General features: G+C 31.7%; 1 pseudogene; it reads right to left on the reverse strand.

Moving 5' to 3' along the window:
- Nucleotides 1-3991: 3991 nt before the first annotated feature.
- On the reverse strand, nucleotides 3992-10954 carry LOC134726325 (trimethylamine monooxygenase-like; annotated as a pseudogene).
- Nucleotides 10955-16298: the final 5344 nt, after the last annotated feature.

Genomic DNA, 16298 nt, shown 5'->3' on the forward strand with positions numbered 1-16298 from the left:
ATAGTTCAGTGTTCTGACGATGAACAACTGGAATCGACTCTACATAAGTCTGACGGTCACCATCACAAATTGCTCGATCGCTGTTATGTGACAGTGTCTGAACTCAATAGCGAGTATTCCTGGTCTTAGATATTTAGATACAAGTATAGTTGTCTACATTAAAAATCTGTAAATTTACAGATTGTTTTCTATTTCAGATTGTGACATTTTGATTGATTGAAATTCGTCCTCGCCCCATATACAATTCACTGTGCCCGTATATAATGAAGTCAGTGTGTCATTTATATATTCCGCAACGCCAATGCACTCATACAAATAGTATTTCCAAACGAGAGGACTTCTTGTTTAAAATGCTAAATTATGCATCCACTGTAGTAATGATAGTGATGCAGTGTGCCCATACAATTCCGTGCATCTTTGATGTGTAGTATATAGAGATATTAGCCAAGTGTAGTATGCTAATTGATGTTGAAATATAATTTTGGTTTGGTTTCATTTATGACCAACACAAATATAAAAATATTTTTTATTATTATTATGGTTTGTTTGCCTGAAATGTTCTCAACATGCTCAAGTAGTACTTATCTGCTGTGCTTTCCTGATTTCTTTCAAACATTACCTGTTTGCTCTATTTTTCTTATAATCCTGGTACCCTGAATAAATATTTATACCACCGGGTCGATGCCACTGCTGGTGAACGTTTCGTCCCTGAGGGTATCTCCAGCACAGTAGTCATCACTTCGGTGTTGACATGAATATCAATTATATGGTCATTTAAATAAATTTTCTGTAACAAACATTTGAATTTTCGAATAGCTTAGGATTTTCTCATCCCAGGAATAGATTACCTTAGCCGTATTTGGCACAACCTTTCTGAATTTTGGGTCCTCAATGCTCTTCAAATTTGTACTTGAATGGCTTTATATTTTTTTTATCTGAGTGTCACTGATGAGTCTTATGTAGACGAAACGCATGTCTGGCGTATTAAATTATAATCCTGGTACCTTTGATATCTATTTACATCACTGGGTCGATTCCACTGCTGGTGAACGTTTCGTCCCCGAGGGTATCACCAGTACAGTAGTCAGCACTTCGGTGTTGAAATGAATATCAATTATATGGTCATTTCTATATATTTTTTTATGATAATTCTGGTACCTTTGGTAACCATTTCCCTTTCTTCCTTTTTTAATTTTGTTTTTCTAATTTTTCTACATTTTTTCAGATTTTGTAACATTTTGAATATTGAAACTGTTCGTTAAGGTATATATATTGAAAGTCGGTAATGATGAGCTGTTTAAATTGTCAGAGTAAATATTGTCGATAAATTTATCGATAAATTTATCGATGAATTAATACCCAGATGTGTACTTTTACCATTATGAATGTATATGCTTGTTACCCATTTTTCATTTTTCATTTTAATCAATGTTTGAAAATTAATTGAGCTTCTCTTACTTTCTTCTGTGTGTCTCAAAACCTCGTTTAATCAGAAAGAAAACGTATGACACAGAGCGGTCGAATTCGGTATGTTTGTTATATTACTTTTTATAAACAGAAACGAAAAATCCGACTCTATATACATTTTGTCAATTGTTCTATTTTTTTCTTATCTAGCATTTTGTACCTCAAACATCATGACATATATAGTGTAATACGTGAAGGAACGTTGTTTTGGTAAGGTTAAAATTAGATAAAAAACAACTGAAATTGAATGACAAAACAAGAGTTATGCTCCCAAGCAAATACCGAAATTTGTTATATTTTTACCATAAACAAATAACCATTACAGTACTAGTATTAATTTGTTGAAGAAGTGTTTTATGAACTTGTTTGTCTCTTCGTTTTTTGTCTTTTCATGACTTTGTTAGTTTCTCTCGTTATAGGAGTATCGAATGGCACCTTGGTATCTTCCGCATCTTGCTGTATCCGGGACAATTTGTTAATTTGATTTCCGTAATGATAATGTGTAAAAGCTCTGCCTTAAGATCGGAATCCCCCTTGATATGAATACAATTATCGAAGATGCCAATATTACAAATGTTTACGCCAGTTCGGGTTTCGTCTTTTAAAGATTCATCAATGACGCTCTCATAAAAAAAGATAAACAGGCAAAATAAAAAACGAAGCTGCAGAACATTGAGGACCTCCAATTCCGAAATGTATTACCAAACATCGAATTAACTAATCATGGTCAGGAGATGACAGACGTGGGAATAAAGAAATTCGTCATCATTTGTGAAATTTCATTCAAAAATACTTGGATAATAAGTACTCCTTCTCAATTATGCATAGGTACTCTATCAATCAAAGAAGGTCTTGTTATATCAAAGGACTACAAAAGAGGGACGAAAGATCCCAGAGGAACAGTCAATCTCATAAATAAAAAAATAACTGACAACGCCAACGCTAAAAATGAAAAAAAGACAAACAGACTAATATTAGTACACAGGAAACAGCATAGGAAATTAAATAATTATCAACACGAACCCCACCATAAACTGGGGTTGATCTCAAGTGCTCCGAAAGGTTACGCAGATCCTGCTCAACATTTGGCACCCGTCGTGTTGCTAATGTTATTACAAATGTGGTACTTTTTATATCTCCGATGAACATTCAGAATTTAGAGTCGAGAAAATAGCATTTATTTAGGATTACAATTATGACTTCAAGTTGCATATATGGTTTCTTACAGAGTGAACATGTGGATTAAAGCTCAAGATATTTGTCGTAACACATTTAGACAACAATTGTTAACAGATGTGCAAATCTCCGAAATACAAAGATATAAATCAAGGCAATACACAAAGACTGACGGAATGGGACGCAATTGGTAAATTTAAAGACCAAACGATGTTTGATCTGGTACCGTATAGCGGGTTATTTTCGCGGGGTGTAAATTTTCGCTTATTTTCGCGGATAGAACAAAATCGCCAAAATAAATTCCGCCAATTTAAAAGTGTACATGCAAAGGTAATGTTAAAAATGTTGAATCCGCCAAAATAATAACCGCCAAAATTTTTCGTATACCTTATTCAATGAAAATCGCGAAATTTTAGACCCGCGAAAATAACCCGCTATACAGTACAAGGTTTAATGTGCATACATCATAACATGCAATTAAAATTAAAAGATTAATCAACAAATAATTCAACTAATAGCAAATACATTTTGTAGACGATGATTGATTCCTTGCAAAAGACAGTTCATTTGTATTGACGATATGCCAAATGCACTTCACTATGATATTTACCTGGTTTTAAAGCAAAACCTTTTAAATTCTAAAAGTGTTATAATAATATGCAGCTGATATAAAATATGCGCTTGAATTGGAGGATCAATAATCAAAAGCAGAAAGCGATGAGAAAGGTACACAAATAAACAAACATACACACCCAACACAACATAATTTAAACAGGTGGTCAAAAAGATGCAAAACCTCGTCATTAATGAATTTCATAGTTTATGCATAAAAAGACAAGCAAGGCAACAGTTATGGACGGACAGAAGAACAGATCACCACAAACTATGCTATGAAGTAAACACTTATTAGGAAAATGATCATTACAATAATCTGAACGATAAAAAAACCCCTCAGTTTTTGAAGTGAATTGAATGCGCAAAGCTTTTATTTGTAATCAGTTTAATGATAAAACTAGGCAAACACTTTCTGAGAGAGGTTAACATCATTGCTCTCTTCTCTTTTATTCAATACTATCTCATTGTTCCCATTCGGAAGGTAGTCGTACTTCCAGTAATTTATGAAATCGTTTTCCCTATGTCTTTCAAACAAAATTCCAATAAACCTGGAGAATTTCTGACAACGGATCAAATTTTCCAATCCGAGCTAAACTACGGTCATAATCCCATTGTAGAGTATCCATGTAGTGCCAATGTGGTCCTACCAATTTCTTATCCCGCCTCCATTATAATTCACCTGCAAAATCCTTCTTCATATCAATCTTTAGTGGAAGATTTGACTTTCCATCAATCACTGCTCTAGCGAATTGCCCCATACTGAAAGAAAGTGGGTAAGTGGCTATGTTTCTTAATAGTGTAATTATCATTAGTGAATAATTACATTAGATGTATGTTTCATTATAATACGTTATTCTGATTGGCTAATTGCACATCACATGTTATTCCGTAAGCAGTTGCATGAGACAATAACATTTCATTCATGATGACACGAGGTCCCACAATAAAGTGCACAGGTGAATTTAAAAATTTAACTTCATGAAAATCGTGTTTTTATAATCCTAGCTAAAAAATGTAATTATAAGTATTGAATGCTTCTTTTTGTAACTTTACAGGGTTGTAAAAGCGTTGACCGTGCGTACATTTTTAGAATGAAGCGCTTCCGCGCTTCATAAAAATGTACTTCGGTCAACGCTTTTACACCTCAATAAATTTACAAAAAGAAGCATTCAATTCTTAAATGATAATCAAGGTGGAGAATGTGTTTATATAGTGGTGATACGTGCTCATTGTCGATATTGAGGATATCATCTGATAGGAATGGAAATTTGTATCTATACCCTGTACATAATATCAAAGAATCTATTTCAATTTTTTCTCCATTTGCAAGAACTAACGACGAATTAGTGATTGATAGAACACCGTAGTTCTTCTCGATAACATTCCTATTAAGGTATATAGTGTTAAGAGGCTGATCTATATGCACAATATACACCTACAAGATAAAATGATAAATATATTAGTAATTTATCATGAGAAGACAAAAGAGGGAGGTTTAGCTAAACAATTCATTACTTTCCCTTTTTTCGGACTGACACGTTTTAAAGTACGACTAAAGTGAACTAAAGTATCCTTTGAACCGAAAAGCATATTTTTGATATTTTGTAATGTACCTCTTGTTTCACATGTCAATGTGACGGAGTGTTTTTGAAATAAAGCATATTGTATTGTATTGATAATAATAATAATCATGTCCGGACAAATGAGGAACCAAAATCTGTCATACATATGTTACACATATTTACATTTCTAACTAGTATAGAATTGTATATAACATTTTAAGAAGTACATTTTGAGTTGTGTGTCATGTAGTCTTCTATTATTTCAGATAATTGTCGGGCCACATCTTTTCCTGAATAAGATGATCCTATCACAGCTACCGTTTAACCCCTGAACTCTTGAGCATTTCTATAGTTCCTGCTGTGCAGAAGTCTTCCTTTGAAATCATTTAATACAGGGAAAGGGGGTACGTTGGGAAATACACAATTTCTAAAATCATTAATTGAATTAGATCATTAAACTCCGTTGAAAAAGTTATATAACACGAGTTCATTTTGTATTTGATTTTCGTTCATTTTTGTACATAAATAAGGCCGCTTGTTTTCTTGTTTAAACTGTTCTACATTTGTCATTTCTGAGTCATTTTTAGCTGACTATGCGATAAAGGTTTTGCTCATCGTTGAAAATCGTATGGTGAATATTTGTTGTTAATTTCTGTATCATTTGGTCTCTTGCGGAGAGTTGTTGATTTGATGATTTGCAAGCATGCCACATCTTCCTGTTTTTATATATATATACCTGTTTTGTCGACAGTGTTTAACAAATGAGAAAGACTAAAAAAAATGATTTTACACAGTTGATTTATATATTTTCGTTGGTATTAATTTTCATTGACAAAGGAAAAGTTGCATTTTCGTAGCTTTTTGCAATCTCTGAGTACAAATTGAAAAGAAAATTTGTTGTTCTTGGAACATTTTAATTCGTGATTCACGTTTATCGACGAAACCAACAAAAAATGATATCCAACGAATAATAATGAATCGTCAATACTTCTCGGTGCTGCATTATAAAACAGAAAATTTTGGCTCAAATCTCAAATGTATTATGTATTGCTTTCCAAAAGTCTTCAGAGTACCAAATGAGGGCTAATCCATGGACAAGTACCTTTTGCAATCATTTGTTTTACTTCATTTCTATAAATAGTTGTAATTTTGCATGTCTTTATGTCTTTGCTTTTGATATTATAGTTTTGTTTTCAACGTGTCCTTTCGTTGTCAATATAATGGAATTCTATGAGTATGTCATACAAGTGAGAGGTTTAACTAGCTATAAAAACAGGATTAATCCACCTGTTTCCACATAAGAAAATGCCCGTAACAAGGCAGGAATATGACAGTTGTTATAAATGGGTTCGAGCTTTTGATTTTGCCATAGATTAAAGACTCCATTTTAAATTTCTTTGGAGTTCGGTATTTTTTTAATTTTACTTTTTTCAATATTGAATACTCAAGCTTGCAGTTAAAAATATACATTTTTTCAGGCTCAATGAAACATTTATACAACGTGCAGATATATGCTACTTCGGTTATCTGAACTGAACGTAACTAGAGGATTTCAAAGTAGTTATATTTCATGCAGTCACCGTACTTATTACATTTAAATGAATGTCACTTCGTTTGGCTATCTATTAGTGGGGATATTATAATGGGTTATTCCATTGATCTTGGCGAGAAATTCCAAAAAGTTGTGCCAAATAAGGCTAAGGTAATCTATGTCTGGGATAATGAAATCCTTAGTATATCGCACAATCCATACTTTTGTAATCAGGAAATTTATAAAATGACCATATAATTGATATTCATGTCAACACCGAAATGTGTACCAGCAGTGGCATCGATCCTGTGTTGTAAATGGTCATGAAGGTGTCAGGCTTATAATTCAATACGCCAGACGAGTGTTTTATCTACATAACATTTACCCGCTGCAAACTATAAGTGCGTCAAAGGTGTCTGTTGTTGTGTTCAATGGTTCGTGGACATCGCAGTAAGTTATTTCCCACTTTGTTTTAACGTCATCCGGGTGCGTCGGTACAGTATTAGTGACGACTGTATTGAACTGAAATACAACAGAGATACGGTTACAAATAACCGTTGTTTATAATAAGGGTGAATATGTTCACCGACTCATATATAACTGGTTAAATTAATTTTATGGAGTGTTTTTCTAATAATTTTTATGAAGGTTACTCATGTTTTTGTTTATTAATATTTGAGATTTCTCTGTACAAGTTATCGCATATACAGTAAAATCATTACTTCGGCATTATACAATTTCTCATTTTTTTTTATTGTTTGAAAATTTGGTGTTCATAGTATAAGTATGATATTGTTTGTGGTGATTCTATTCAAATCTGCAATCAACTAAGCGAGGGAGTGCTTGATTTATTGTTTATAGTCACATGTCATTTGCTATAGACTGTACGTTGTCCTTTATATCTTAGTTATTTGAGTGTATATGTTACAGTGAATTTTATGTAGAATCCCTCATTTTTCTGGAAATATGTAGAATCACTAAAATCATCAGTAATTATATATAATCCCTGAAAAAGTATTCTACAAATTCCCTTATATAATTTCAGGGATTATGAATAGTTTAAGGATCCTTTGTTTGATATTTTTTTTTTATTAAATATAGACAAATTATCATTTTTTACTTTCCTATTCCTTGATGAAATAATTTTGATTTTAAACGCAGAGGATGCTCTTTTAAATAAAAAGAGATATAGTTAACCAACACAGGGTTTCGATATAAAGTTGTAGATTTAATAATAGCAAGATTCCCTTTATAGAGATAAATTTACATGTATTGTTTGTTAAAAAATTATTAAAAGCCAGGGTTAAATCGATATTCATGTTCTATTTGTAAGTCCACAGAGCAAATTATTTGTGGTACATGTACAAAACAAATGGCAAAGAAGATTATGGAACATCTGTTTTTTGTTTTTTATGTTTTGTTCAAATGAACACGAAATTCAAACAGAACTTACGCATCTAAATGTATAGAAAAACTAAGGATTGACAATTAGAACAACATTTAAGAGGAAGCTGGCATTTGGTGTTATATTCTCATAGCAATTCTACAGGGTAAAAAGGAAAGGGAATCCAAAAAAACATAATGGTAATTGATCACTAAAACTCTGAAAAAGTATATCGCCTAGCCAACAAAAAAATGGTATCTTGCTCAAAACCAGTTCGAGGTTGCCAATTCCATTTTTTTGGGGTTACGTACATGTACAGATGTTTTTACTGAACACTTTATTTCTCTTAGGCGAATCATAAAATCTTATTCGATATGTGAAGGAAAATGTTTTCTAAAATGTGGATATTGTGGTAAAAACAGATGTGAAGTATACTATTATAAATTGTGCTGAACATTTTAATATATTATGCCTAGCATCAAAAACATATAGAGTAATATCATTTTGACATTTTGTGCTTAACATTTTACAATTCATGTTTGTACAGCATAATGCTGTTTTCATATGAGTAAGTAGCATGCATTATTTGACTTTTATTCATTTTCTTTATAAATAAAACTATTTCTTCATTTCAGTTTTTATGTATAATCCCTGACGTTTTTTCTAGTGATTATACATAATCCCTGAAAATTTTAGTGATTATATATAATCCCTAAACTGGCCAGTGATTCTTTATAATCCCTGATAATTTCAAGGATTGTACATAATCACTGATTTTACAAATTCACTGTAACAGATATATGACCGCATTAATAACGTTAACTCAATATCTCGTTTTCTTTTCATAATGCCTGTACCAAGTCAGGAATATAACGTTTGTTTTTTATTCGTTCTGTTTGTTGACAAAGTCAAACGTTGATTTTGCCAGTTTTTAGTGACTTTTTTTCAATAGGAGATGCAAAAAGTAAAATCACAAAAATTCTGAACTCTTAGAAAAATTAAAAACGGAAAGTTCCTAACCAAATGATAAAACACATTAAACGAATGGACAAAAACTGTCATATTTTCAAAATTAAGAAAATGTGGGAATGAACCTGGTTTTATAGCGTTAAACCTCTCGCTTGTACGACAGTCGCCTCAAATTGCTAAATGAGATATAATTGCAAACAAGATTTATAAAAATCTAAATACAACCAACATGTACTGGCCAATAAAGTTTTATTTGCCTAACAGATTCATTTGTAAAATTTATGATTTTAAATACATATACATGTATGCATGATATTACCTTTATATACTTTTCAAGGTCACAATGATCTATGTATCTTCTGAGGTAGTCAAAAATATCATCCTAAGTCGGAAATGTTGGTAGAGTACTGTCATGTTCGAATCCTGGAAATGTCATCAATTCTTTTGGTAAATTAGTTCTAAAATGAAAGCAAAGGACCATCGCTTATTCATTATATGGGATGATCATAAATAGGAACTGTTTTGCTAGGAAGATTAAATTATAAGTATTAACTTTTCTGAAGTGTAAAATTGAGGACGTTCTTCTAAAATTATATCTTCCCTCTTAAGGTCAAGGAACAGTAAAAGGGATATGTCACAGATTTCAGTAAAATTTTGCATACAACTCTGGCTCGATGAACTTCAACTGAAGATCGAAAAAATAATACATTTATCTCTTTTATTATCTGAAAAATTGCAGATTGATTTCTTTTAATATGGGTGAATGTTTGTATAGAAAGCACATGAAATCGACGAAAATCCTTCTAAAATTTGTCTTAAAATCGCCAAATCTCTAATTCTACTCCATAGATTTTTCTTAAAAAACTATATGTTGTTGATACATAAATTTCCGTTATAATGATGAAAAATAAAGATAGGGTCACCGATTTCGTTTTTACGGTATTCATCATTCAAAGTTGCGTTCTTTGTGAAAAAATAAAACAAAACGTCGAAATAATCGTAACGTTATCGCGTTGCAGGCCGTAAAACGTTGATTTTTGACGTTTTTCACTACCAACAAGGTTACAAATTGATTATTAGACAAAAAACGAAGTCGGTGACCCTATGATTATTTTATATCATTAAAACAGAAATTTATGTGTCAACAATATATAGTTTTTTAAGAAAAATCTATGGAGTAGAATTAGAGATTTGGCGATTTTAAGACAAATTTTAGAAGGTTTTTACGCCGATTTTATGTTCTTTCCATACAAATATTCACCCTTAGTAAAAGAAATTAATCTGCAATTCTTCAGATAATAAAAGAGATAAATGTATTATTTTTTCGATTTTCAGTTGTAGTTCAACGAGTCAAGGTTGTATGCAAAATTTTAGCAAAATCTGCGACAAATCCCATTTACTGTTCCTTGACCTTAAGCATTTAGGAACATTCACTCTTCAAATGTTAAGACTAAGCAATAACAACATCGATGACTACATATAAATCCAATTTTTAAGTGTAAAGTTTTAAATAGTTAGCATTTGAATGGTCTATATAAAGAGTTTTCTCAGATCAGAATCGAGATTTTAATTTTTACTTTGGTAAGCTAAGTTGTATAGATGACTGATCTATAATTTTACTGATTGTGACATCTTGACTCAGTGTATATTCGCATGGTCAGTAATGCATGCATAACTGCAGTTGCTTACCATGTCAGCACAAACAGACTTGCTTTTTTTAGTGTATGCGATTCCTTGAGTTTTTGTTGGTTATCTTGATTTGATTCTTCTATATTGATTAATGTGACCTGAACTTTAATAACCTCGTACTTTCTGTTCTTCCCAGTACGCTCTTATATACAATTGAAGGCATGTTTATGTTTACAACACAAAAGCTTGGACAAAAAGGGTTTGTCGCTTCATTTAAACTTAAAATAAGGGCTATAGATGCTTGAAATTGAAGAATATAACATAGAAAGCAATGTGATCTAGAACTCCATATCAGAATTATTTAGTGCTTTTATTTAAACTGAATTACCTCAGACCATTATATATTGCTGAGGATGACGGATATCCGAACTGGTCTGAATCTGTGTCGTTAGTAAAACACCAGTGACCACCAAATGTAGAGCTTCTTTCAAATGCGACTGGTTTTATATTACCTATTGGCCATGTTAAATTTCTCAAGGCAGAAATCCCACTTACACCAGCACCAACAACTGCAACTTTCTTTTCCGATGACACTGAAGTTTTTGATGAAAACGAATGCATCACAACGGTAGGAAATTGCTGTAAAAAGTAAAATAAAAAAACCTACTAAGCTCCGAGGAAAACAAAAACGGGAAGCCCCTAATTAAATGAAAAAATCAAAAGCTCTAACAAATCGAAAGAATGTACAACTGTCATATTCCTGACTAGGTACAGTCAAATGATTAACTTTAGTTGTTTGATTATAAAAATATAGCACTTAGCTTGGGTAATTCAAAAATGATTCCTTTTTGGAAATAATAAGAATGCTGTTTTTTTTTTTTTTTTTTTTTTTTATAAATGTTGTAAAATTGAATGTGTGCAAAAGAGGGACTTTGAACTAGCTGTCAGATAACTGCGAGTACTTTCAGATCTGTTCATTGTGTCTTTTTGGGTCGGGATGTATTTATAAGTACCCGGCCACTTCCACCTGTATTTTTGTCCATCTGATGAGTTAATAGATATAGGAAGATGTGGGGCCTTTTTCAACTGATTTTTATAGTTCGTTCGTATGTAGAACTGTTATACCACTTTCCCAGGTTAGGGGAGGGTTGGGATCCCGCTAACATGTTTAACCCCGCCACATTATTTATGTATGTGCCTGTCCCAAGTCAGGAGTCTGTAAATTCAGTGGTTGTCGTTGGTTTATGTGTAACATATTTGTTTTTCGTTATTTTTTTTACATAAATAGAGCCGTTAGTTCTCGTTTGAATTGTTTTACATTGTCTTATAGGGGCATTTAATAGCTAACTTTGCGGTATGGGCTTTGCTCATTGTTGAAGGATTAACAGATCCTGCTACATATGTTGCACCAGTCGTGTATCTCATATTATTTTAAACCCGGTAAATAGTCTAATTTGGTAGTTCACATTCGTAAAAAATTAAACGGTATTTTAGTTACGACATATTCGGAGGTGATATAAGGTCATTCGGAGGTAAAATACAGCTAAATACCAAAAGTGTAAATACGTTTATTTCACATCTAACAAATTAAACTTTTATTTTCAAATACTTTTATTAATTTTTTCTACAAGTCCTTCTCTCTAGTAAATGTTTCCTTGCAGTATAATCGTTTCGTCAACAAACGTATTTTACACTTTGGTATTAGCTGTATTGCGCCTCCAAATGACCTTATATCACCTCCGAATAACCTTTTCACGTCAAGCAACATACACCTTTCAATTATGATGTCAAATGTATTGAATTATGATGTCAAAATTTACGGAAACCTGTTTGATTTTGTGTAATGGCGGAGAAATGCATACAGGTGTAAATACGTCAATTTGTGTTCATTTCATTTAATCGAATTCGATTGCTTGCTTTTACTTTTTAGATATGTCTTTATTTACTTATCGGTAATGTATGTGTAAATTTATTTTAGAGGAACAAATGCATCAAACTCAAATTGTCCAACTGTTTATGTTGTGAGAGGGAACATACGTTATAAATCGCAATTGTGATATATATTTACTATAACTTATAGTCAAACATTGAATCAGATAAAAAGAGTAATATTGGGATTTCAGCAGTAATTATTCACTTTTTTCATATAAGACGTATGGTAACATAATTCAATTTCTTATATTGTTATAAAAGAGATATAACACGTAGCGAATTGAAAAGAAGAGTTACTACGGTAGTGCATTGATTGAATCGTATGTACGCGAAAGCTTGAACAAATCAGTATCATATTATTTAGAGATACTGGGTCATGGTACTTATTGACACAATAATTATAAGAAAAGAATATCGCCATCATAAAAAATTCAAAACAAACGATTATAGATTCGATGTCCGTTACTACAAACAGATAATTGTACAAATATAAATATACAATATTAGATCAATGTAAAATAAAATATACACTTTTATGTATGAGGCTTAGAAACTTGGGAAGGATGAGGTTCTACCGAGCCATTCCCCTGTTTTGTTCCGAATACAAACAAGTTTATATTTTCTGACATTGTCACCTTATATTGTTTGTATACGCAACTTAAACTAATACATTGATAGCTATTCAAATTGATCATTCAATGGCAAACTTATTATCATTCCTCAATAAACCTCTGATTGTAGGAAAAGTAATCCATGATGAAATTGACAGTGCACAAAATATAGCTGTGTAGAAAATGAACACAACTAGTTGCAGTATAAATTTTATAATGGTTTACAATAGTTATCCATTCAAAAAGATGTTATTATATTTTGAAAAAAATTGTTTATCATAGGCTCTGGTTTTAACGATTACATAAAAAAAAAGTTATTGTATGATAAACATTACTTAAATTTTTATTTCGATCGGATGATTAAACGGGTTTTACTATAATCATTTACGTTACCGAAGTGCTCTATCCGGCATATTCTGTTCTTTTTGTGGGATTGAATGATAAAAAAAAAAATACTATTCAAACTTGATAAGTTTTTTCTCAGCTTTCAAGAAATAAAACCTTCATTATTGAATGGAATATATGAATATGGTCAGCTCAGAGCATCAGATCTCCACTCCGGCAGTTTAATCTATGACCATGTTGACAAATCGGTCGTACTTTTGTGTGTGTGGTATGAATCTATACACAAACCGGTTGAAAGTGCCTGTTTTTCATCTCTGCCGATCTTCTTTTCAGACCCTATTACAGTGACTTGACTGTTAGTGTTGCTATCCACCAATTGCAACTCATTCAAAATTTTGACCAAATAGCAAGTCAAAATAGAACAGTTGACCTTTAGTATGGTAATGGCTTTAATATAACTATACATATTGATAGACAGATTTAGTAACTACATCAATACACAGTGGAGTTAAAGTCTTATAGGATTGTATGTTTTATTTTATCACCTTGCACTTTCACATTTTGACTGAACAATTTGTTCAAATTTTTGACCAGTTGAATAATTTGGTTTAATAAAACAGATTCCAATTTGGTTAAAATTTTGAATGAGTTGCAATTGGTGGAGAGCAACACTTACATTCAAGTCACTGTAAATTTTTTCAATTGATTATTTATTTTCGTTCTGAATACAATGTGCAAAAGAAATCCCACTGAACGTAACAAAACAAAAATCTACAAATAAGGAATTAAAATAAAGAAACATCCAGTAGCTTGTATTTACCAGATTATCACATTTTCAATATATCGCATACTATACTTAATAGAACGTTTTATTTATGGCAAGAGAAAGAAATATATTCTACAATGTCAAATGTAAGGGGTTTGTATATAAGTAGGACACAAACTTCTTAACGGAGCGGATAACATCGAAACTACTATGAACCCAACCCCAAACGCGGACAAAGAATTGAACATCTACTAATTTTCAAGCTGGTGTACATTTGTTTTCTTTGGAAGGAGACAAAGAAATGTCATGCACTTAAAAAATAGAAGTGTTCCTTGGTAGAATTAACATGATTTTAAAACTAGAAAACACATTGCTTAATTTAGGCAAATATCATAGAATAAAATTGAAATAAAATAGCAATCAGATGGCAACTACCGGACTCAATTGACAGATAATATACTAGTTCTGGTATAAATATATATCAAAATATCAATCAAAAATATATAAAGGCACATGAAACTGATCAAGCCTTTATTAAATGCTGTTGAAAATATGTTGATCTAATTAAAAAAAAATTGTAACAAAATATAAGTATGAATTAGCCTTTAATTTTAAATAGATTGGCTTAACCCTTCTCTTTATGTTATAACGAATTGTACAAAGATAAATAAATATAGTTTAAGTGAATTTAATATTTTATTTATCATATGCAATTATAATGTCTACCATATATTGAATTAATTCATAAATTGGTGCAGTTTATATTATAATGTTACACTTGCAATTACTTACAACTACAGTCTGACATTGTTTAGTCCAAAAGTTCATTTTTCTAATAAAAATGGATTGCATGTTGTTATATTTGTGTACTGTAGTCAAAGAAAGAGTTATTGGTATAAAAGAAGTTAAGATACATACTATTAAATATATCCAGATGAGTGTTTAAAGGGGGAGGAGGTTTTTTTATAAAGAGGCGTTGATAATAATATGTTTTTGCATACTTTTACTTTGATAAAAAAAATGATCTGAATGGATTGAGAACCGTTGTAGATCGATGATTATATATTAAAAGATAGATTGATAATTGTTAAAGAATATATTATACTAAAACAATATTCTATTGAATTACAAAAACTAAATTTGTTCCATGGCAATTTAAATCTTTCCTTATATTCATGTACCTAGTGCTGATATGTTACCAAATTCATTATATTATATGTTCAAATAAGAATGAGTGAACTAGTGGTCTCACAACTTTGATGACGTTCAAGTTACTTTCACCTGTTTGCCCAAATTCTCATACTTAATTTATCACACATCACATCAGCAATCAATCCGCATCTATATTTTGATCAAAGATTTAAAAGCTAGTAACTCAAGAAATACTATGTGTAATAATATCGTTCGCAGAAACAAACCAGTAAACGAGGTATGGGAAGAAGAAACAAACCACCGGCATTTGTAATATTGGCAAGTAGGTACATGATCTGCTAGTAACAGAAGTGACAAAAGTTCCTCTAATGGAATAAGGAGTTAACGAAGAGTACTACCCAACACTGACGCTAGGTCATAACCTGCATAACCCTTCCCCTGTTATCGGGTATAACATTATTCAAAACTGGTACCAGGGATGAAACGGCCGCTCTGGTAAAGAAGAGTAAAAAAAAAACTTCGCTACTGTCCAACCGGAAAATATATTTTAGCATATGGTCAACCTTAGAATAATAGGGTTATGACCATTTTTTGAAGTTGAAAGTTCATGAAGTGGTTATAATGTTTCCGAATCTGTTTGTCTCGCTAATTCTGTGTTCGACGTCTGCTGAATCACCACGTACCGTAAATCTGAAACACATCAAAAGACAACATCAGAAAAATAATCCCTAAAAGGTGAATGTAAGGCTAGATAGACAGATTTGAGAAAGCTTCCTTATAGAACGTTATAAATTTTCTATACGTGACGTCTAACAGACACGGAAAAGTGGCATGCCAAACCTCGCACTTCAATGGCAAAGTTAAATATAACATTGAAATGACAACATAATATTACCGAACTACAATACAAATAAATAGGAGAACATATTAGACAAAGAAAGACATTATTAAAAGATAACAAAAAGCATCAGCTTTAAAATTCAATACGCCAAAAACGCGCCTTGTTCACACAAGACTCACCAGTGACGCCCAGATATAAAAGATCGAAATTTGTACAGCACTGAAGATCAAAAGTTGAAAAGGTTTTGCCAAATACGGCATTGTTTTTATGCCCGGGATAAGAACATTCTTATTATATAGAACAAATATAAGGTAAGGT

The sequence above is a fragment of the Mytilus trossulus genome, chromosome 7 (genome assembly GCF_036588685.1).
Source record: "Mytilus trossulus isolate FHL-02 chromosome 7, PNRI_Mtr1.1.1.hap1, whole genome shotgun sequence".
Lineage (NCBI taxonomy): Eukaryota > Metazoa > Mollusca > Bivalvia > Mytilida > Mytilidae > Mytilus > Mytilus trossulus.